Source organism: Hyla sarda, unplaced genomic scaffold (assembly GCF_029499605.1).
Source record: "Hyla sarda isolate aHylSar1 unplaced genomic scaffold, aHylSar1.hap1 scaffold_1471, whole genome shotgun sequence".
Taxonomy (NCBI): domain Eukaryota; kingdom Metazoa; phylum Chordata; class Amphibia; order Anura; family Hylidae; genus Hyla; species Hyla sarda.
This window is the reverse complement of record NW_026608103.1, coordinates 44,774-68,701: the sequence shown is the minus strand read 5'-3', so window position 1 is coordinate 68,701 and position 23,928 is coordinate 44,774. Positions and strand designations below refer to the sequence as shown.

The following is a 23,928-nucleotide window of genomic DNA, read 5'->3' as shown; positions in this document are numbered from 1 at the left end:
GAAGCATGAAGAAAAAAAAATGTATATGGAGTTGCTGACATGAGTGCAATCTACAAAGCCGTTGAGGCTGATCCTCATGGGAGGATTATTGCACCAGGACCCTTAGCACTTTTAAAATGCCATTCAATGCCACGGGCTAGATGTAAACTGCAGATGACCATGTTGTGGTAGTTACCATGGATACCCAAGTGATGTGTGAGCTAACACATAGGCCCAACAGATTCCAAGAAGGCCAGAATCACCAGCGGCACCACCATCGATTGTCAGGTCACCCGGATTCAGCAAATACCAGAGTCCAAAATGATGCAGGTTTATACTGTTAATTTTCAGTTTATCGTTACAGTTGGTGTTATTCCATGTCGGAAGGGACGCAGCTACAGCCAGTGGGGTAACTAGAGACAGGCAGGCAGCTATGTGCAACAAAGGTAGGCGTGTTGTTTTCATATGCAGATCTGAAATATTGTCTTATATGCAAGAGGAGGAGTGATGGGGGTTCAGGCAAAAGCCAGGCTATGGATTGCATTGCTAAATGCTCCATCAGAGTGCAATGGTCGCCTGTCCTTTTTTTAAGTGATGATGTGGGTTTAGCCTGTGCTGTATGTATGTATGGGTGGCTGACTGCCACCCACCCAGAAAGTGTATGGGAGGCTGGTTGGCTGCCAGCCTTCCTTCCATTCCTATGAGTAATGTGAGTGCTCATGAAGGGGACATGGTTGGGTCCACCCCTTTCCCGGTTATCCCCTCTAGGCCTTTTGGCTTAGATCAAGTGTAAAAAAAGAAAGGATCTTGCGACAGATCGCATCCTGAGGCACGTTTTTTTTTGTGTGAATACTTGCACTTGGGTGACTTGTGAGCACATACTGATACATACGTTCCCTATCTGGGGACCATAAATTAAATGGATTTTTGAGAAAGGGAGCTGATTTGGAAGCTTGCTTCTGTCGCCCTATGCATTGACCCGATGTGGCAGTATCTTCGGGTAGTGAACAGTGCACCACCCCATTCCAGTGTTAAACAAGAAAGATTCTCATTTAATCCTCCGTGGGTGAGAATTTGAGTTTGAGAATTGGAGACCAAAATGATGAGTTGCACTGACTGGTTTATGAACGTCTATTCATTTAGCGTTTTAATGACCATGTTTGCACACTGATTGGTGTAAAAAAATAAAATAAAACTAAATAATAATAATCTAGCACACCTGTGCAGGTTTGACATGACATGACAGGTAGCTGTCTTGTGGGTGGTGCTGAATCCTGTTAAATGACATGAGGGTCTCATGCCTATACACAAGGGTGTGTCATTGCTGTTGCTTGACCATGCATTGGTTTCTGTGGTCAGTGAATGATAAAAACAAAATTTACCATCCATTGATGGATGGGAAATCCGCCATGAGGCATTTGTTTTTAGAAACTGCTGCTCACAACCAATGTTGCAATGGAGTGTCTCCATCTGCTGGTGGTATTGGAAAGGCATTAGTGCTATGACAGGGTCTGAAGAAGAAGAAGAAGAAGAAGAAGAAGAAGAAGACGGAAAAAAATATATATAAAAAGAAAAAGAGAGAGAGAGAGAGAGACTGACTTAGTGAGCGAGTGAGTGAGAGAGTGAGAGTGAGTGAGAGTGAATGAGTGAGTGAGTGATTGAGTGAGTGAGTGAGTGAGAACAAATGAGTTAAAGCAAGTGAGTGAGAGAGATCGAATGAATGAAAGTCTGAATGACAGAAAGAAAAAAGGATGAAGAAAGAAGCATGAAGAAAAAAAAATGTATATGGAGTTGCTGACATGAGTGCAATCTACAAAGCCGTTGAGGCTGATCCTCATGGGAGGATTATTGCACCAGGACCCTTAGCACTTTTAAAATGCCATTCAATGCCACGGGCTAGATGTAAACTGCAGATGACCATGTTGTGGTAGTTACCATGGATACCCAAGTGATGTGTGAGCTAACACATAGGCCCAACAGATTCCAAGAAGGCCAGAATCACCAGCGGCACCACCATCGATTGTCAGGTCACCCGGATTCAGCAAATACCAGAGTCCAAAATGATGCAGGTTTATACTGTTAATTTTCAGTTTATCGTTACAGTTGGTGTTATTCCATGTCGGAAGGGACGCAGCTACAGCCAGTGGGGTAACTAGAGACAGGCAGGCAGCTATGTGCAACAAAGGTAGGCGTGTTGTTTTCATATGCAGATCTGAAATATTGTCTTATATGCAAGAGGAGGAGTGATGGGGGTTCAGGCAAAAGCCAGGCTATGGATTGCATTGCTAAATGCTCCATCAGAGTGCAATGGTCGCCTGTCCTTTTTTTAAGTGATGATGTGGGTTTAGCCTGTGCTGTATGTATGTATGGGTGGCTGACTGCCACCCACCCAGAAAGTGTATGGGAGGCTGGTTGGCTGCCAGCCTTCCTTCCATTCCTATGAGTAATGTGAGTGCTCATGAAGGGGACATGGTTGGGTCCACCCCTTTCCCGGTTATCCCCTCTAGGCCTTTTGGCTTAGATCAAGTGTAAAAAAAGAAAGGATCTTGCGACAGATCGCATCCTGAGGCACGTTTTTTTTTGTGTGAATACTTGCACTTGGGTGACTTGTGAGCACATACTGATACATACGTTCCCTATCTGGGGACCATAAATTAAATGGATTTTTGAGAAAGGGAGCTGATTTGGAAGCTTGCTTCTGTCGCCCTATGCATTGACCCGATGTGGCAGTATCTTCGGGTAGTGAACAGTGCACCACCCCATTCCAGTGTTAAACAAGAAAGATTCTCATTTAATCCTCCGTGGGTGAGAATTTGAGTTTGAGAATTGGAGACCAAAATGATGAGTTGCACTGACTGGTTTATGAACGTCTATTCATTTAGCGTTTTAATGACCATGTTTGCACACTGATTGGTGTAAAAAAATAAAATAAAACTAAATAATAATAATCTAGCACACCTGTGCAGGTTTGACATGACATGACAGGTAGCTGTCTTGTGGGTGGTGCTGAATCCTGTTAAATGACATGAGGGTCTCATGCCTATACACAAGGGTGTGTCATTGCTGTTGCTTGACCATGCATTGGTTTCTGTGGTCAGTGAATGATAAAAACAAAATTTACCATCCATTGATGGATGGGAAATCCGCCATGAGGCATTTGTTTTTAGAAACTGCTGCTCACAACCAATGTTGCAATGGAGTGTCTCCATCTGCTGGTGGTATTGGAAAGGCATTAGTGCTATGACAGGGTCTGAAGAAGAAGAAGAAGAAGAAGAAGAAGAAGACGGAAAAAAATATATATAAAAAGAAAAAGAGAGAGAGAGAGAGAGAGAGACTGACTTAGTGAGCGAGTGAGTGAGAGAGTGAGAGTGAGTGAGAGTGAATGAGTGAGTGAGTGATTGAGTGAGTGAGTGAGTGAGAACAAATGAGTTAAAGCAAGTGAGTGAGAGAGATCGAATGAATGAAAGTCTGAATGACAGAAAGAAAAAAGGATGAAGAAAGAAGCATGAAGAAAAAAAAATGTATATGGAGTTGCTGACATGAGTGCAATCTACAAAGCCGTTGAGGCTGATCCTCATGGGAGGATTATTGCACCAGGACCCTTAGCACTTTTAAAATGCCATTCAATGCCACGGGCTAGATGTAAACTGCAGATGACCATGTTGTGGTAGTTACCATGGATACCCAAGTGATGTGTGAGCTAACACATAGGCCCAACAGATTCCAAGAAGGCCAGAATCACCAGCGGCACCACCATCGATTGTCAGGTCACCCGGATTCAGCAAATACCAGAGTCCAAAATGATGCAGGTTTATACTGTTAATTTTCAGTTTATCGTTACAGTTGGTGTTATTCCATGTCGGAAGGGACGCAGCTACAGCCAGTGGGGTAACTAGAGACAGGCAGGCAGCTATGTGCAACAAAGGTAGGCGTGTTGTTTTCATATGCAGATCTGAAATATTGTCTTATATGCAAGAGGAGGAGTGATGGGGGTTCAGGCAAAAGCCAGGCTATGGATTGCATTGCTAAATGCTCCATCAGAGTGCAATGGTCGCCTGTCCTTTTTTTAAGTGATGATGTGGGTTTAGCCTGTGCTGTATGTATGTATGGGTGGCTGACTGCCACCCACCCAGAAAGTGTATGGGAGGCTGGTTGGCTGCCAGCCTTCCTTCCATTCCTATGAGTAATGTGAGTGCTCATGAAGGGGACATGGTTGGGTCCACCCCTTTCCCGGTTATCCCCTCTAGGCCTTTTGGCTTAGATCAAGTGTAAAAAAAGAAAGGATCTTGCGACAGATCGCATCCTGAGGCACGTTTTTTTTTGTGTGAATACTTGCACTTGGGTGACTTGTGAGCACATACTGATACATACGTTCCCTATCTGGGGACCATAAATTAAATGGATTTTTGAGAAAGGGAGCTGATTTGGAAGCTTGCTTCTGTCGCCCTATGCATTGACCCGATGTGGCAGTATCTTCGGGTAGTGAACAGTGCACCACCCCATTCCAGTGTTAAACAAGAAAGATTCTCATTTAATCCTCCGTGGGTGAGAATTTGAGTTTGAGAATTGGAGACCAAAATGATGAGTTGCACTGACTGGTTTATGAACGTCTATTCATTTAGCGTTTTAATGACCATGTTTGCACACTGATTGGTGTAAAAAAATAAAATAAAACTAAATAATAATAATCTAGCACACCTGTGCAGGTTTGACATGACATGACAGGTAGCTGTCTTGTGGGTGGTGCTGAATCCTGTTAAATGACATGAGGGTCTCATGCCTATACACAAGGGTGTGTCATTGCTGTTGCTTGACCATGCATTGGTTTCTGTGGTCAGTGAATGATAAAAACAAAATTTACCATCCATTGATGGATGGGAAATCCGCCATGAGGCATTTGTTTTTAGAAACTGCTGCTCACAACCAATGTTGCAATGGAGTGTCTCCATCTGCTGGTGGTATTGGAAAGGCATTAGTGCTATGACAGGGTCTGAAGAAGAAGAAGAAGAAGAAGAAGAAGAAGACGGAAAAAAATATATATAAAAAGAAAAAGAGAGAGAGAGAGAGAGAGAGACTGACTTAGTGAGCGAGTGAGTGAGAGAGTGAGAGTGAGTGAGAGTGAATGAGTGAGTGAGTGATTGAGTGAGTGAGTGAGTGAGAACAAATGAGTTAAAGCAAGTGAGTGAGAGAGATCGAATGAATGAAAGTCTGAATGACAGAAAGAAAAAAGGATGAAGAAAGAAGCATGAAGAAAAAAAAATGTATATGGAGTTGCTGACATGAGTGCAATCTACAAAGCCGTTGAGGCTGATCCTCATGGGAGGATTATTGCACCAGGACCCTTAGCACTTTTAAAATGCCATTCAATGCCACGGGCTAGATGTAAACTGCAGATGACCATGTTGTGGTAGTTACCATGGATACCCAAGTGATGTGTGAGCTAACACATAGGCCCAACAGATTCCAAGAAGGCCAGAATCACCAGCGGCACCACCATCGATTGTCAGGTCACCCGGATTCAGCAAATACCAGAGTCCAAAATGATGCAGGTTTATACTGTTAATTTTCAGTTTATCGTTACAGTTGGTGTTATTCCATGTCGGAAGGGACGCAGCTACAGCCAGTGGGGTAACTAGAGACAGGCAGGCAGCTATGTGCAACAAAGGTAGGCGTGTTGTTTTCATATGCAGATCTGAAATATTGTCTTATATGCAAGAGGAGGAGTGATGGGGGTTCAGGCAAAAGCCAGGCTATGGATTGCATTGCTAAATGCTCCATCAGAGTGCAATGGTCGCCTGTCCTTTTTTTAAGTGATGATGTGGGTTTAGCCTGTGCTGTATGTATGTATGGGTGGCTGACTGCCACCCACCCAGAAAGTGTATGGGAGGCTGGTTGGCTGCCAGCCTTCCTTCCATTCCTATGAGTAATGTGAGTGCTCATGAAGGGGACATGGTTGGGTCCACCCCTTTCCCGGTTATCCCCTCTAGGCCTTTTGGCTTAGATCAAGTGTAAAAAAAGAAAGGATCTTGCGACAGATCGCATCCTGAGGCACGTTTTTTTTTGTGTGAATACTTGCACTTGGGTGACTTGTGAGCACATACTGATACATACGTTCCCTATCTGGGGACCATAAATTAAATGGATTTTTGAGAAAGGGAGCTGATTTGGAAGCTTGCTTCTGTCGCCCTATGCATTGACCCGATGTGGCAGTATCTTCGGGTAGTGAACAGTGCACCACCCCATTCCAGTGTTAAACAAGAAAGATTCTCATTTAATCCTCCGTGGGTGAGAATTTGAGTTTGAGAATTGGAGACCAAAATGATGAGTTGCACTGACTGGTTTATGAACGTCTATTCATTTAGCGTTTTAATGACCATGTTTGCACACTGATTGGTGTAAAAAAATAAAATAAAACTAAATAATAATAATCTAGCACACCTGTGCAGGTTTGACATGACATGACAGGTAGCTGTCTTGTGGGTGGTGCTGAATCCTGTTAAATGACATGAGGGTCTCATGCCTATACACAAGGGTGTGTCATTGCTGTTGCTTGACCATGCATTGGTTTCTGTGGTCAGTGAATGATAAAAACAAAATTTACCATCCATTGATGGATGGGAAATCCGCCATGAGGCATTTGTTTTTAGAAACTGCTGCTCACAACCAATGTTGCAATGGAGTGTCTCCATCTGCTGGTGGTATTGGAAAGGCATTAGTGCTATGACAGGGTCTGAAGAAGAAGAAGAAGAAGAAGAAGAAGAAGACGGAAAAAAATATATATAAAAAGAAAAAGAGAGAGAGAGAGAGAGAGACTGACTTAGTGAGCGAGTGAGTGAGAGAGTGAGAGTGAGTGAGAGTGAATGAGTGAGTGAGTGATTGAGTGAGTGAGTGAGTGAGTGAGTGAGAACAAATGAGTTAAAGCAAGTGAGTGAGAGAGATCGAATGAATGAAAGTCTGAATGACAGAAAGAAAAAAGGATGAAGAAAGAAGCATGAAGAAAAAAAAATGTATATGGAGTTGCTGACATGAGTGCAATCTACAAAGCCGTTGAGGCTGATCCTCATGGGAGGATTATTGCACCAGGACCCTTAGCACTTTTAAAATGCCATTCAATGCCACGGGCTAGATGTAAACTGCAGATGACCATTTTGTGGTAGTTACCATGGATACCCAAGTGATGTGTGAGCTAACACATAGGCCCAACAGATTCCAAGAAGGCCAGAATCACCAGCGGCACCACCATCGATTGTCAGGTCACCCGGATTCAGCAAATACCAGAGTCCAAAATGATGCAGGTTTATACTGTTAATTTTCAGTTTATCGTTACAGTTGGTGTTATTCCATGTCGGAAGGGACGCAGCTACAGCCAGTGGGGTAACTAGAGACAGGCAGGCAGCTATGTGCAACAAAGGTAGGCATGTTGTTTTCATATGCAGATCTGAAATATTGTCTTATATGCAAGAGGAGGAGTGATGGGGGTTCAGGCAAAAGCCAGGCTATGGATTGCATTGCTAAATGCTCCATCAGAGTGCAATGGTCGCCTGTCCTTTTTTTAAGTGATGATGTGGGTTTAGCCTGTGCTGTATGTATGTATGGGTGGCTGACTGCCACCCACCCAGAAAGTGTATGGGAGGCTGGTTGGCTGCCAGCCTTCCTTCCATTCCTATGAGTAATGTGAGTGCTCATGAAGGGGACATGGTTGGGTCCACCCCTTTCCCGGTTATCCCCTCTAGGCCTTTTGGCTTAGATCAAGTGTAAAAAAAGAAAGGATCTTGCGACAGATCGCATCCTGAGGCACGTTTTTTTTTGTGTGAATACTTGCACTTGGGTGACTTGTGAGCACATACTGATACATACGTTCCCTATCTGGGGACCATAAATTAAATGGATTTTTGAGAAAGGGAGCTGATTTGGAAGCTTGCTTCTGTCGCCCTATGCATTGACCCGATGTGGCAGTATCTTCGGGTAGTGAACAGTGCACCACCCCATTCCAGTGTTAAACAAGAAAGATTCTCATTTAATCCTCCGTGGGTGAGAATTTGAGTTTGAGAATTGGAGACCAAAATGATGAGTTGCACTGACTGGTTTATGAACGTCTATTCATTTAGCGTTTTAATGACCATGTTTGCACACTGATTGGTGTAAAAAAATAAAATAAAACTAAATAATAATAATCTAGCACACCTGTGCAGGTTTGACATGACATGACAGGTAGCTGTCTTGTGGGTGGTGCTGAATCCTGTTAAATGACATGAGGGTCTCATGCCTATACACAAGGGTGTGTCATTGCTGTTGCTTGACCATGCATTGGTTTCTGTGGTCAGTGAATGATAAAAACAAAATTTACCATCCATTGATGGATGGGAAATCCGCCATGAGGCATTTGTTTTTAGAAACTGCTGCTCACAACCAATGTTGCAATGGAGTGTCTCCATCTGCTGGTGGTATTGGAAAGGCATTAGTGCTATGACAGGGTCTGAAGAAGAAGAAGAAGAAGAAGAAGAAGAAGACGGAAAAAAATATATATAAAAAGAAAAAGAGAGAGAGAGAGAGAGACTGACTTAGTGAGCGAGTGAGTGAGAGAGTGAGAGTGAGTGAGAGTGAATGAGTGAGTGAGTGATTGAGTGAGAACAAATGAGTTAAAGCAAGTGAGTGAGAGAGATCGAATGAATGAAAGTCTGAATGACAGAAAGAAAAAAGGATGAAGAAAGAAGCATGAAGAAAAAAAAATGTATATGGAGTTGCTGACATGAGTGCAATCTACAAAGCCGTTGAGGCTGATCCTCATGGGAGGATTATTGCACCAGGACCCTTAGCACTTTTAAAATGCCATTCAATGCCACGGGCTAGATGTAAACTGCAGATGACCATGTTGTGGTAGTTACCATGGATACCCAAGTGATGTGTGAGCTAACACATAGGCCCAACAGATTCCAAGAAGGCCAGAATCACCAGCGGCACCACCATCGATTGTCAGGTCACCCGGATTCAGCAAATACCAGAGTCCAAAATGATGCAGGTTTATACTGTTAATTTTCAGTTTATCGTTACAGTTGGTGTTATTCCATGTCGGAAGGGACGCAGCTACAGCCAGTGGGGTAACTAGAGACAGGCAGGCAGCTATGTGCAACAAAGGTAGGCGTGTTGTTTTCATATGCAGATCTGAAATATTGTCTTATATGCAAGAGGAGGAGTGATGGGGGTTCAGGCAAAAGCCAGGCTATGGATTGCATTGCTAAATGCTCCATCAGAGTGCAATGGTCGCCTGTCCTTTTTTTAAGTGATGATGTGGGTTTAGCCTGTGCTGTATGTATGTATGGGTGGCTGACTGCCACCCACCCAGAAAGTGTATGGGAGGCTGGTTGGCTGCCAGCCTTCCTTCCATTCCTATGAGTAATGTGAGTGCTCATGAAGGGGACATGGTTGGGTCCACCCCTTTCCCGGTTATCCCCTCTAGGCCTTTTGGCTTAGATCAAGTGTAAAAAAAGAAAGGATCTTGCGACAGATCGCATCCTGAGGCACGTTTTTTTTTGTGTGAATACTTGCACTTGGGTGACTTGTGAGCACATACTGATACATACGTTCCCTATCTGGGGACCATAAATTAAATGGATTTTTGAGAAAGGGAGCTGATTTGGAAGCTTGCTTCTGTCGCCCTATGCATTGACCCGATGTGGCAGTATCTTCGGGTAGTGAACAGTGCACCACCCCATTCCAGTGTTAAACAAGAAAGATTCTCATTTAATCCTCCGTGGGTGAGAATTTGAGTTTGAGAATTGGAGACCAAAATGATGAGTTGCACTGACTGGTTTATGAACGTCTATTCATTTAGCGTTTTAATGACCATGTTTGCACACTGATTGGTGTAAAAAAATAAAATAAAACTAAATAATAATAATCTAGCACACCTGTGCAGGTTTGACATGACATGACAGGTAGCTGTCTTGTGGGTGGTGCTGAATCCTGTTAAATGACATGAGGGTCTCATGCCTATACACAAGGGTGTGTCATTGCTGTTGCTTGACCATGCATTGGTTTCTGTGGTCAGTGAATGATAAAAACAAAATTTACCATCCATTGATGGATGGGAAATCCGCCATGAGGCATTTGTTTTTAGAAACTGCTGCTCACAACCAATGTTGCAATGGAGTGTCTCCATCTGCTGGTGGTATTGGAAAGGCATTAGTGCTATGACAGGGTCTGAAGAAGAAGAAGAAGAAGAAGAAGAAGAAGAAGAAGAAGAAGAAGAAGAAGACGGAAAAAAATATATATAAAAAGAAAAAGAGAGAGAGAGAGAGAGACTGACTTAGTGAGCGAGTGAGTGAGAGAGTGAGAGTGAGTGAGAGTGAATGAGTGAGTGAGTGATTGAGTGAGTGAGTGAGTGAGAACAAATGAGTTAAAGCAAGTGAGTGAGAGAGATCGAATGAATGAAAGTCTGAATGACAGAAAGAAAAAAGGATGAAGAAAGAAGCATGAAGAAAAAAAAATGTATATGGAGTTGCTGACATGAGTGCAATCTACAAAGCCGTTGAGGCTGATCCTCATGGGAGGATTATTGCACCAGGACCCTTAGCACTTTTAAAATGCCATTCAATGCCACGGGCTAGATGTAAACTGCAGATGACCATGTTGTGGTAGTTACCATGGATACCCAAGTGATGTGTGAGCTAACACATAGGCCCAACAGATTCCAAGAAGGCCAGAATCACCAGCGGCACCACCATCGATTGTCAGGTCACCCGGATTCAGCAAATACCAGAGTCCAAAATGATGCAGGTTTATACTGTTAATTTTCAGTTTATCGTTACAGTTGGTGTTATTCCATGTCGGAAGGGACGCAGCTACAGCCAGTGGGGTAACTAGAGACAGGCAGGCAGCTATGTGCAACAAAGGTAGGCGTGTTGTTTTCATATGCAGATCTGAAATATTGTCTTATATGCAAGAGGAGGAGTGATGGGGGTTCAGGCAAAAGCCAGGCTATGGATTGCATTGCTAAATGCTCCATCAGAGTGCAATGGTCGCCTGTCCTTTTTTTAAGTGATGATGTGGGTTTAGCCTGTGCTGTATGTATGTATGGGTGGCTGACTGCCACCCACCCAGAAAGTGTATGGGAGGCTGGTTGGCTGCCAGCCTTCCTTCCATTCCTATGAGTAATGTGAGTGCTCATGAAGGGGACATGGTTGGGTCCACCCCTTTCCCGGTTATCCCCTCTAGGCCTTTTGGCTTAGATCAAGTGTAAAAAAAGAAAGGATCTTGCGACAGATCGCATCCTGAGGCACGTTTTTTTTTGTGTGAATACTTGCACTTGGGTGACTTGTGAGCACATACTGATACATACGTTCCCTATCTGGGGACCATAAATTAAATGGATTTTTGAGAAAGGGAGCTGATTTGGAAGCTTGCTTCTTTCGCCCTATGCATTGACCCGATGTGGCAGTATCTTCGGGTAGTGAACAGTGCACCACCCCATTCCAGTGTTAAACAAGAAAGATTCTCATTTAATCCTCCGTGGGTGAGAATTTGAGTTTGAGAATTGGAGACCAAAATGATGAGTTGCACTGACTGGTTTATGAACGTCTATTCATTTAGCGTTTTAATGACCATGTTTGCACACTGATTGGTGTAAAAAAATAAAATAAAACTAAATAATAATAATCTAGCACACCTGTGCAGGTTTGACATGACATGACAGGTAGCTGTCTTGTGGGTGGTGCTGAATCCTGTTAAATGACATGAGGGTCTCATGCCTATACACAAGGGTGTGTCATTGCTATTGCTTGACCATGCATTGGTTTCTGTGGTCAGTGAATGATAAAAACAAAATTTACCATCCATTGATGGATGGGAAATCCGCCATGAGGCATTTGTTTTTAGAAACTGCTGCTCACAACCAATGTTGCAATGGAGTGTCTCCATCTGCTGGTGGTATTGGAAAGGCATTAGTGCTATGACAGGGTCTGAAGAAGAAGAAGAAGAAGAAGAAGAAGAAGAAGACGGAAAAAAATATATATAAAAAGAAAAAGAGAGAGAGAGAGAGAGAGAGACTGACTTAGTGAGCGAGTGAGTGAGAGAGTGAGAGTGAGTGAGAGTGAATGAGTGAGTGAGTGATTGAGTGAGTGAGTGAGTGAGAACAAATGAGTTAAAGCAAGTGAGTGAGAGAGATCGAATGAATGAAAGTCTGAATGACAGAAAGAAAAAAGGATGAAGAAAGAAGCATGAAGAAAAAAAAATGTATATGGAGTTGCTGACATGAGTGCAATCTACAAAGCCGTTGAGGCTGATCCTCATGGGAGGATTATTGCACCAGGACCCTTAGCACTTTTAAAATGCCATTCAATGCCACGGGCTAGATGTAAACTGCAGATGACCATGTTGTGGTAGTTACCATGGATACCCAAGTGATGTGTGAGCTAACACATAGGCCCAACAGATTCCAAGAAGGCCAGAATCACCAGCGGCACCACCATCGATTGTCAGGTCACCCGGATTCAGCAAATACCAGAGTCCAAAATGATGCAGGTTTATACTGTTAATTTTCAGTTTATCGTTACAGTTGGTGTTATTCCATGTCGGAAGGGACGCAGCTACAGCCAGTGGGGTAACTAGAGACAGGCAGGCAGCTATGTGCAACAAAGGTAGGCGTGTTGTTTTCATATGCAGATCTGAAATATTGTCTTATATGCAAGAGGAGGAGTGATGGGGGTTCAGGCAAAAGCCAGGCTATGGATTGCATTGCTAAATGCTCCATCAGAGTGCAATGGTCGCCTGTCCTTTTTTTAAGTGATGATGTGGGTTTAGCCTGTGCTGTATGTATGTATGGGTGGCTGACTGCCACCCACCCAGAAAGTGTATGGGAGGCTGGTTGGCTGCCAGCCTTCCTTCCATTCCTATGAGTAATGTGAGTGCTCATGAAGGGGACATGGTTGGGTCCACCCCTTTCCCGGTTATCCCCTCTAGGCCTTTTGGCTTAGATCAAGTGTAAAAAAAGAAAGGATCTTGCGACAGATCGCATCCTGAGGCACGTTTTTTTTTGTGTGAATACTTGCACTTGGGTGACTTGTGAGCACATACTGATACATACGTTCCCTATCTGGGGACCATAAATTAAATGGATTTTTGAGAAAGGGAGCTGATTTGGAAGCTTGCTTCTGTCGCCCTATGCATTGACCCGATGTGGCAGTATCTTCGGGTAGTGAACAGTGCACCACCCCATTCCAGTGTTAAACAAGAAAGATTCTCATTTAATCCTCCGTGGGTGAGAATTTGAGTTTGAGAATTGGAGACCAAAATGATGAGTTGCACTGACTGGTTTATGAACGTCTATTCATTTAGCGTTTTAATGACCATGTTTGCACACTGATTGGTGTAAAAAAATAAAATAAAACTAAATAATAATAATCTAGCACACCTGTGCAGGTTTGACATGACATGACAGGTAGCTGTCTTGTGGGTGGTGCTGAATCCTGTTAAATGACACGAGGGTCTCATGCCTATACACAAGGGTGTGTCATTGCTGTTGCTTGACCATGCATTGGTTTCTGTGGTCAGTGAATGATAAAAACAAAATTTACCATCCATTGATGGATGGGAAATCCGCCATGAGGCATTTGTTTTTAGAAACTGCTGCTCACAACCAATGTTGCAATGGAGTGTCTCCATCTGCTGGTGGTATTGGAAAGGCATTAGTGCTATGACAGGGTCTGAAGAAGAAGAAGAAGAAGAAGAAGAAGAAGAAGAAGACGGAAAAAAATATATATAAAAAGAAAAAGAGAGAGAGAGAGAGAGACTGACTTAGTGAGCGAGTGAGTGAGAGAGTGAGAGTGAGTGAGAGTGAATGAGTGAGTGAGTGATTGAGTGAGTGAGTGAGTGAGTGAGAACAAATGAGTTAAAGCAAGTGAGTGAGAGAGATCGAATGAATGAAAGTCTGAATGACAGAAAGAAAAAAGGATGAAGAAAGAAGCATGAAGAAAAAAAAATGTATATGGAGTTGCTGACATGAGTGCAATCTACAAAGCCGTTGAGGCTGATCCTCATGGGAGGATTATTGCACCAGGACCCTTAGCACTTTTAAAATGCCATTCAATGCCACGGGCTAGATGTAAACTGCAGATGACCATGTTGTGGTAGTTACCATGGATACCCAAGTGATGTGTGAGCTAACACATAGGCCCAACAGATTCCAAGAAGGCCAGAATCACCAGCGGCACCACCATCGATTGTCAGGTCACCCGGATTCAGCAAATACCAGAGTCCAAAATGATGCAGGTTTATACTGTTAATTTTCAGTTTATCGTTACAGTTGGTGTTATTCCATGTCGGAAGGGACGCAGCTACAGCCAGTGGGGTAACTAGAGACAGGCAGGCAGCTATGTGCAACAAAGGTAGGCGTGTTGTTTTCATATGCAGATCTGAAATATTGTCTTATATGCAAGAGGAGGAGTGATGGGGGTTCAGGCAAAAGCCAGGCTATGGATTGCATTGCTAAATGCTCCATCAGAGTGCAATGGTCGCCTGTCCTTTTTTTAAGTGATGATGTGGGTTTAGCCTGTGCTGTATGTATGTATGGGTGGCTGACTGCCACCCACCCAGAAAGTGTATGGGAGGCTGGTTGGCTGCCAGCCTTCCTTCCATTCCTATGAGTAATGTGAGTGCTCATGAAGGGGACATGGTTGGGTCCACCCCTTTCCCGGTTATCCCCTCTAGGCCTTTTGGCTTAGATCAAGTGTAAAAAAAGAAAGGATCTTGCGACAGATCGCATCCTGAGGCACGTTTTTTTTTGTGTGAATACTTGCACTTGGGTGACTTGTGAGCACATACTGATACATACGTTCCCTATCTGGGGACCATAAATTAAATGGATTTTTGAGAAAGGGAGCTGATTTGGAAGCTTGCTTCTGTCGCCCTATGCATTGACCCGATGTGGCAGTATCTTCGGGTAGTGAACAGTGCACCACCCCATTCCAGTGTTAAACAAGAAAGATTCTCATTTAATCCTCCGTGGGTGAGAATTTGAGTTTGAGAATTGGAGACCAAAATGATGAGTTGCACTGACTGGTTTATGAACGTCTATTCATTTAGCGTTTTAATGACCATGTTTGCACACTGATTGGTGTAAAAAAATAAAATAAAACTAAATAATAATAATCTAGCACACCTGTGCAGGTTTGACATGACATGACAGGTAGCTGTCTTGTGGGTGGTGCTGAATCCTGTTAAATGACATGAGGGTCTCATGCCTATACACAAGGGTGTGTCATTGCTGTTGCTTGACCATGCATTGGTTTCTGTGGTCAGTGAATGATAAAAACAAAATTTACCATCCATTGATGGATGGGAAATCCGCCATGAGGCATTTGTTTTTAGAAACTGCTGCTCACAACCAATGTTGCAATGGAGTGTCTCCATCTGCTGGTGGTATTGGAAAGGCATTAGTGCTATGACAGGGTCTGAAGAAGAAGAAGAAGAAGAAGAAGAAGAAGAAGAAGACGGAAAAATATATATATAAAAAGAAAAAGAGAGAGAGAGAGAGAGACTGACTTAGTGAGCGAGTGAGTGAGAGAGTGAGAGTGAGTGAGAGTGAATGAGTGAGTGAGTGATTGAGTGAGTGAGTGAGTGAGTGAGTGAGAACAAATGAGTTAAAGCAAGTGAGTGAGAGAGATCGAATGAATGAAAGTCTGAATGACAGAAAGAAAAAAGGATGAAGAAAGAAGCATGAAGAAAAAAAAATGTATATGGAGTTGCTGACATGAGTGCAATCTACAAAGCCGTTGAGGCTGATCCTCATGGGAGGATTATTGCACCAGGACCCTTAGCACTTTTAAAATGCCATTCAATGCCACGGGCTAGATGTAAACTGCAGATGACCATGTTGTGGTAGTTACCATGGATACCCAAGTGATGTGTGAGCTAACACATAGGCCCAACAGATTCCAAGAAGGCCAGAATCACCAGCGGCACCACCATCGATTGTCAGGTCACCCGGATTCAGCAAATACCAGAGTCCAAAATGATGCAGGTTTATACTGTTAATTTTCAGTTTATCGTTACAGTTGGTGTTATTCCATGTCGGAAGGGACGCAGCTACAGCCAGTGGGGTAACTAGAGACAGGCAGGCAGCTATGTGCAACAAAGGTAGGCGTGTTGTTTTCATATGCAGATCTGAAATATTGTCTTATATGCAAGAGGAGGAGTGATGGGGGTTCAGGCAAAAGCCAGGCTATGGATTGCATTGCTAAATGCTCCATCAGAGTGCAATGGTCGCCTGTCCTTTTTTTAAGTGATGATGTGGGTTTAGCCTGTGCTGTATGTATGTATGGGTGGCTGACTGCCACCCACCCAGAAAGTGTATGGGAGGCTGGTTGGCTGCCAGCCTTCCTTCCATTCCTATGAGTAATGTGAGTGCTCATGAAGGGGACATGGTTGGGTCCACCCCTTTCCCGGTTATCCCCTCTAGGCCTTTTGGCTTAGATCAAGTGTAAAAAAAGAAAGGATCTTGCGACAGATCGCATCCTGAGGCACGTTTTTTTTTGTGTGAATACTTGCACTTGGGTGACTTGTGAGCACATACTGATACATACGTTCCCTATCTGGGGACCATAAATTAAATGGATTTTTGAGAAAGGGAGCTGATTTGGAAGCTTGCTTCTGTCGCCCTATGCATTGACCCGATGTGGCAGTATCTTCGGGTAGTGAACAGTGCACCACCCCATTCCAGTGTTAAACAAGAAAGATTCTCATTTAATCCTCCGTGGGTGAGAATTTGAGTTTGAGAATTGGAGACCAAAATGATGAGTTGCACTGACTGGTTTATGAACGTCTATTCATTTAGCGTTTTAATGACCATGTTTGCACACTGATTGGTGTAAAAAAATAAAATAAAACTAAATAATAATAATCTAGCACACCTGTGCAGGTTTGACATGACATGACAGGTAGCTGTCTTGTGGGTGGTGCTGAATCCTGTTAAATGACATGAGGGTCTCATGCCTATACACAAGGGTGTGTCATTGCTGTTGCTTGACCATGCATTGGTTTCTGTGGTCAGTGAATGATAAAAACAAAATTTACCATCCATTGATGGATGGGAAATCCGCCATGAGGCATTTGTTTTTAGAAACTGCTGCTCACAACCAATGTTGCAATGGAGTGTCTCCATCTGCTGGTGGTATTGGAAAGGCATTAGTGCTATGACAGGGTCTGAAGAAGAAGAAGAAGAAGAAGAAGAAGAAGACGGAAAAAAATATATATAAAAAGAAAAAGAGAGAGAGAGAGAGAGACTGACTTAGTGAGCGAGTGAGTGAGAGAGTGAGAGTGAGTGAGAGTGAATGAGTGAGTGAGTGATTGAGTGAGTGAGTGAGAACAAATGAGTTAAAGCAAGTGAGTGAGAGAGATCGAATGAATGAAAGTCTGAATGACAGAAAGAAAAAAGGATGAAGAAAGAAGCATGAAGAAAAAAAAATGTATATGGAGTTGCTGACATGAGTGCAATCTACAAAGCCGTTGAGGCTGATCCTCATGGGAGGATTATTGCACCAGGACCCTTAGCACTTTTAAAATGCCATTCAATGCCACGGGCTAGATGTAAACTGCAGATGACCATGTTGTGGTAGTTACCATGGATACCCAAGTGATGTGTGAGCTAACACATAGGCCCAACAGATTCCAAGAAGGCCAGAATCACCAGCGGCACCACCATCGATTGTCAGGTCACCCGGATTCAGCAAATACCAGAGTCCAAAATGATGCAGGTTTATACTGTTAATTTTCAGTTTATCGTTACAGTTGGTGTTATTCCATGTCGGAAGGGACGCAGCTACAGCCAGTGGGGTAACTAGAGACAGGCAGGCAGCTATGTGCAACAAAGGTAGGCGTGTTGTTTTCATATGCAGATCTGAAATATTGTCTTATATGCAAGAGGAGGAGTGATGGGGGTTCAGGCAAAAGCCAGGCTATGGATTGCATTGCTAAATGCTCCATCAGAGTGCAATGGTCGCCTGTCCTTTTTTTAAGTGATGATGTGGGTTTAGCCTGTGCTGTATGTATGTATGGGTGGCTGACTGCCACCCACCCAGAAAGTGTATGGGAGGCTGGTTGGCTGCCAGCCTTCCTTCCATTCCTATGAGTAATGTGAGTGCTCATGAAGGGGACATGGTTGGGTCCACCCCTTTCCCGGTTATCCCCTCTAGGCCTTTTGGCTTAGATCAAGTGTAAAAAAAGAAAGGATCTTGCGACAGATCGCATCCTGAGGCACGTTTTTTTTTGTGTGAATACTTGCACTTGGGTGACTTGTGAGCACATACTGATACATACGTTCCCTATCTGGGGACCATAAATTAAATGGATTTTTGAGAAAGGGAGCTGATTTGGAAGCTTGCTTCTGTCGCCCTATGCATTGACCCGATGTGGCAGTATCTTCGGGTAGTGAACAGTGCACCACCCCATTCCAGTGTTAAACAAGAAAGATTCTCATTTAATCCTCCGTGGGTGAGAATTTGAGTTTGAGAATTGGAGACCAAAATGATGAGTTGCACTGACTGGTTTATGAACGTCTATTCATTTAGCGTTTTAATGACCATGTTTGCACACTGATTGGTGTAAAAAAATAAAATAAAACTAAATAATAATAATCTAGCACACCTGTGCAGGTTTGACATGACATGACAGGTAGCTGTCTTGTGGGTGGTGCTGAATCCTGTTAAATGACATGAGGGTCTCATGCCTATACACAAGGGTGTGTCATTGCTGTTGCTTGACCATGCATTGGTTTCTGTGGTCAGTGAATGGTAAAAACAAAATTTACCATCCATTGATGGATGGGAAATCCGCCATGAGGCATTTGTTTTTAGAAACTGCTGCTCACAACCAATGTTGCAATGGAGTGTCTCCATCTGCTGGTGGTATTGGAAAGGCATTAGTGCTATGACAGGGTCTGAAGAAGAAGAAGAAGAAGAAGAAGAAGACGGAAAAAAATATATATAAAAAGAAAAAGAGAGAGAGAGAGAGAGACTGACTTAGTGAGCGAGTGAGTGAGAGAGTGAGAGTGAGTGAGAGTGAATGAGTGAGTGAGTGATTGAGTGAGTGAGTGAGTGAGAACAAATGAGTTAAAGCAAGTGAGTGAGAGAGATCGAATGAATGAAAGTCTGAATGACAGAAAGAAAAAAGGATGAAGAAAGAAGCATGAAGAAAAAAAAATGTATATGGAGTTGCTGACATGAGTGCAATCTACAAAGCCGTTGAGGCTGATCCTCATGGGAGGATTATTGCACCAGGACCCTTAGCACTTTTAAAATGCCATTCAATGCCACGGGCTAGATGTAAACTGCAGATGACCATGTTGTGGTAGTTACCATGGATACCCAAGTGATGTGTGAGCTCACACATAGGCCCAACAGATTCCAAGAAGGCCAGAATCACCAGCGGCACCACCATCGATTGTCAGGTCACCCGGATTCAGCAAATACCAGAGTCCAAAATGATGCAGGTTTATACTGTTAATTTTCAGTTTATCGTTACAGTTGGTGTTATTCCATGTCGGAAGGGACGCAGCTACAGCCAGTGGGGTAACTAGAGACAGGCAGGCAGCTATGTGCAACAAAGGTAGGCGTGTTGTTTTCATATGCAGATCTGAAATATTGTCTTATATGCAAGAGGAGGAGTGATGGGGGTTCAGGCAAAAGCCAGGCTATGGATTGCATTGCTAAATGCTCCATCAGAGTGCAATGGTCGCCTGTCCTTTTTTTAAGTGATGATGTGGGTTTAGCCTGTGCTGTATGTATGTATGGGTGGCTGACTGCCACCCACCCAGAAAGTGTATGGGAGGCTGGTTGGCTGCCAGCCTTCCTTCCATTCCTATGAGTAATGTGAGTGCTCATGAAGGGGACATGGTTGGGTCCACCCCTTTCCCGGTTATCCCCTCTAGGCCTTTTGGCTTAGATCAAGTGTAAAAAAAGAAAGGATCTTGCGACAGATCGCATCCTGAGGCACGTTTTTTTTTGTGTGAATACTTGCACTTGGGTGACTTGTGAGCACATACTGATACATACGTTCCCTATCTGGGGACCATAAATTAAATGGATTTTTTTTGAGAAAGGGAGCTGATTTGGAAGCTTGCTTCTGTCGCCCTATGCATTGACCCGATGTGGCAGTATCTTCGGGTAGTGAACAGTGCACCACCCCATTCCAGTGTTAAACAAGAAAGATTCTCATTTAATCCTCCGTGGGTGAGAATTTGAGTTTGAGAATTGGAGACCAAAATGATGAGTTGCACTGACTGGTTTATGAACGTCTATTCATTTAGCGTTTTAATGACCATGTTTGCACACTGATTGGTGTAAAAAAATAAAATAAAACTAAATAATAATAATCTAGCACACCTGTGCAGGTTTGACATGACATGACAGGTAGCAGTCTTGTGGGTGGTGCTGAATCCTGTTAAATGACATGAGGGTCTCATGCCTATACACAAGGGTGTGTCATTGCTGTTGCTTGACCATGCATTGGTTTCTGTGGTCAGTGAATGATAAAAACAAAATTTACCATCCATTGATGGATGGGAAATCTGCCATGAGGCATTTGTTTTTAGAAACTGCTGCTCACAACCAATGTTGCAATGGAGTGTCTCCATCTGCTGGTGGTATTGGAAAGGCATTAGTGCTATGACAGGGTCTGAAGAAGAAGAAGAAGAAGAAGAAGACGGAAAAATATATATAAAAAGAAAAAGAGAGAGAGAGAGAGAGACTGACTTAGTGAGCGAGTGAGTGAGAGAGTGAGAGTGAGTGAGAGTGAATGAGTGAGTGAGTGATTGAGTGAGTGAGTGAGTGAGTGAGAACAAATGAGTTAAAGCAAGTGAGTGAGAGAGATCGAATGAATGAAAGTCTGAATGACAGAAAGAAAAAAGGATGAAGAAAGAAGCATGAAGAAAAAAAAATGTATATGGAGTTGCTGACATGAGTGCAATCTACAAAGCCGTTGAGGCTGATCCTCATGGGAGGATTATTGCACCAGGACCCTTAGCACTTTTAAAATGCCATTCAATGCCACGGGCTAGATGTAAACTGCAGATGACCATGTTGTGGTAGTTACCATGGATACCCAAGTGATGTGTGAGCTAACACATAGGCCCAACAGATTCCAAGAAGGCCAGAATCACCAGCGGCACCACCATCGATTGTCAGGTCACCCGGATTCAGCAAATACCAGAGTCCAAAATGATGCAGGTTTATACTGTTAATTTTCAGTTTATCGTTACAGTTGGTGTTATTCCATGTCGGAAGGGACGCAGCTACAGCCAGTGGGGTAACTAGAGACAGGCAGGCAGCTATGTGCAACAAAGGTAGGCGTGTTGTTTTCATATGCAGATCTGAAATATTGTCTTATATGCAAGAGGAGGAGTGATGGGGGTTCAGGCAAAAGCCAGGCTATGGATTGCATTGCTAAATGCTCCATCAGAGTGCAATGGTCGCCTGTCCTTTTTTTAAGTGATGATGTGGGTTTAGCCTGTGCTGTATGTATGTATGGGTGGCTGACTGCCACCCACCCAGAAAGTGTATGGGAGGCTGGTTGGCTGCCAGCCTTCCTTCCATTCCTATGAGTAATGTGAGTGCTCATGAAGGGGACATGGTTGGGTCCACCCCTTTCCCGGTTATCCCCTCTAGGCCTTTTGGCTTAGATCAAGTGTAAAAAAAGAAAGGATCTTGCGACAGATCGCATCCTGAGGCACGTTTTTTTTTGTGTGAATACTTGCACTTGGGTGACTTGTGAGCACATACTGATACATACGTTCCCTATCTGGGGACCATAAATTAAATGGATTTTTGAGAAAGGGAGCTGATTTGGAAGCTTGCTTCTGTCGCCCTATGCATTGACCCGATGTGGCAGTATCTTCGGGTAGTGAACAGTGCACCACCCCATTCCAGTGTTAAACAAGAAAGATTCTCATTTAATCCTCCGTGGGTGAGAATTTGAGTTTGAGAATTGGAGACCAAAATGATGAGTTGCACTGACTGGTTTATGAACGTCTATTCATTTAGCGTTTTAATGACCATGTTTGCACACTGATTGGTGTAAAAAAATAAAATAAAACTAAATAATAATAATCTAGCACACCTGTGCAGGTTTGACATGACATGACAGGTAGCTGTCTTGTGGGTGGTGCTGAATCCTGTTAAATGACATGAGGGTCTCATGCCTATACACAAGGGTGTGTCATTGCTGTTGCTTGACCATGCATTGGTTTCTGTGGTCAGTGAATGATAAAAACAAAATTTACCATCCATTGATGGATGGGAAATCCGCCATGAGGCATTTGTTTTTAGAAACTGCTGCTCACAACCAATGTTGCAATGGAGTGTCTCCATCTGCTGGTGGTATTGGAAAGGCATTAGTGCTATGACAGGGTCTGAAGAAGAAGAAGAAGAAGAAGAAGAAGACGGAAAAAAATATATATAAAAAGAAAAAGAGAGAGAGAGAGAGAGACTGACTTAGTGAGCGAGTGAGTGAGAGAGTGAGAGTGAGTGAGAGTGAATGAGTGAGTGAGTGATTGAGTGAGTGAGTGAGTGAGTGAGAACAAATGAGTTAAAGCAAGTGAGTGAGAGAGATCGAATGAATGAAAGTCTGAATGACAGAAAGAAAAAAGGATGAAGAAAGAAGCATGAAGAAAAAAAAATGTATATGGAGTTGCTGACATGAGTGCAATCTACAAAGCCGTTGAGGCTGATCCTCATGGGAGGATTATTGCACCAGGACCCTTAGCACTTTTAAAATGCCATTCAATGCCACGGGCTAGATGTAAACTGCAGATGACCATGTTGTGGTAGTTACCATGGATACCCAAGTGATGTGTGAGCTAACACATAGGCCCAACAGATTCCAAGAAGGCCAGAATCACCAGCGGCACCACCATCGATTGTCAGGTCACCCGGATTCAGCAAATACCAGAGTCCAAAATGATGCAGGTTTATACTGTTAATTTTCAGTTTATCGTTACAGTTGGTGTTATTCCATGTCGGAAGGGACGCAGCTACAGCCAGTGGGGTAACTAGAGACAGGCAGGCAGCTATGTGCAACAAAGGTAGGCGTGTTGTTTTCATATGCAGATCTGAAATATTGTCTTATATGCAAGAGGAGGAGTGATGGGGGTTCAGGCAAAAGCCAGGCTATGGATTGCATTGCTAAATGCTCCATCAGAGTGCAATGGTCGCCTGTCCTTTTTTTAAGTGATGATGTGGGTTTAGCCTGTGCTGTATGTATGTATGGGTGGCTGACTGCCACCCACCCAGAAAGTGTATGGGAGGCTGGTTGGCTGCCAGCCTTCCTTCCATTCCTATGAGTAATGTGAGTGCTCATGAAGGGGACATGGTTGGGTCCACCCCTTTCCCGGTTATCCCCTCTAGGCCTTTTGGCTTAGATCAAGTGTAAAAAAAGAAAGGATCTTGCGACAGATCGCATCCTGAGGCACGTTTTTTTTTGTGTGAATACTTGCACTTGGGTGACTTGTGAGCACATACTGATACATACGTTCCCTATCTGGGGACCATAAATTAAATGGATTTTTGAGAAAGGGAGCTGATTTGGAAGCTTGCTTCTGTCGCCCTATGCATTGACCCGATGTGGCAGTATCTTCGGGTAGTGAACAGTGCACCACCCCATTCCAGTGTTAAACAAGAAAGATTCTCATTTAATCCTCCGTGGGTGAGAATTTGAGTTTGAGAATTGGAGACCAAAATGATGAGTTGCACTGACTGGTTTATGAACGTCTATTCATTTAGCGTTTTAATGACCATGTTTGCACACTGATTGGTGTAAAAAAATAAAATAAAACTAAATAATAATAATCTAGCACACCTGTGCAGGTTTGACATGACATGACAGGTAGCTGTCTTGTGGGTGGTGCTGAATCCTGTTAAATGACATGAGGGTCTCATGCCTATACACAAGGGTGTGTCATTGCTG

The 23,928-nt window shown here is 43.4% G+C and overlaps 14 pseudogenes; all 14 read left to right on the top strand.

Annotated features, from left to right (window-relative positions):
- Positions 1 to 736: 736 nt before the first annotated feature.
- On the top strand, positions 737 to 1,000 carry LOC130308226 (U2 spliceosomal RNA; annotated as a pseudogene).
- A 1,475-nt stretch (positions 1,001 to 2,475) lies between these two features.
- Positions 2,476 to 2,739, top strand: LOC130308225 (U2 spliceosomal RNA; annotated as a pseudogene).
- A 1,476-nt stretch (positions 2,740 to 4,215) lies between these two features.
- On the top strand, positions 4,216 to 4,479 carry LOC130308224 (U2 spliceosomal RNA; annotated as a pseudogene).
- A 1,476-nt stretch (positions 4,480 to 5,955) lies between these two features.
- On the top strand, positions 5,956 to 6,219 carry LOC130308223 (U2 spliceosomal RNA; annotated as a pseudogene).
- A 1,482-nt stretch (positions 6,220 to 7,701) lies between these two features.
- LOC130308222 (U2 spliceosomal RNA) lies at positions 7,702 to 7,965 on the top strand (annotated as a pseudogene).
- A 1,460-nt stretch (positions 7,966 to 9,425) lies between these two features.
- On the top strand, positions 9,426 to 9,689 carry LOC130308221 (U2 spliceosomal RNA; annotated as a pseudogene).
- Positions 9,690 to 11,182: 1,493 nt separating this feature from the next.
- On the top strand, positions 11,183 to 11,446 carry LOC130308195 (U2 spliceosomal RNA; annotated as a pseudogene).
- A 1,479-nt stretch (positions 11,447 to 12,925) lies between these two features.
- LOC130308218 (U2 spliceosomal RNA) lies at positions 12,926 to 13,189 on the top strand (annotated as a pseudogene).
- A 1,482-nt stretch (positions 13,190 to 14,671) lies between these two features.
- On the top strand, positions 14,672 to 14,935 carry LOC130308217 (U2 spliceosomal RNA; annotated as a pseudogene).
- A 1,486-nt stretch (positions 14,936 to 16,421) lies between these two features.
- On the top strand, positions 16,422 to 16,685 carry LOC130308216 (U2 spliceosomal RNA; annotated as a pseudogene).
- A 1,468-nt stretch (positions 16,686 to 18,153) lies between these two features.
- Positions 18,154 to 18,417, top strand: LOC130308215 (U2 spliceosomal RNA; annotated as a pseudogene).
- A 1,469-nt stretch (positions 18,418 to 19,886) lies between these two features.
- LOC130308245 (U2 spliceosomal RNA) lies at positions 19,887 to 20,153 on the top strand (annotated as a pseudogene).
- A 1,468-nt stretch (positions 20,154 to 21,621) lies between these two features.
- LOC130308214 (U2 spliceosomal RNA) lies at positions 21,622 to 21,885 on the top strand (annotated as a pseudogene).
- Positions 21,886 to 23,358: 1,473 nt separating this feature from the next.
- On the top strand, positions 23,359 to 23,622 carry LOC130308213 (U2 spliceosomal RNA; annotated as a pseudogene).
- The last annotated feature ends 306 nt before the right edge of the window (positions 23,623 to 23,928 follow it).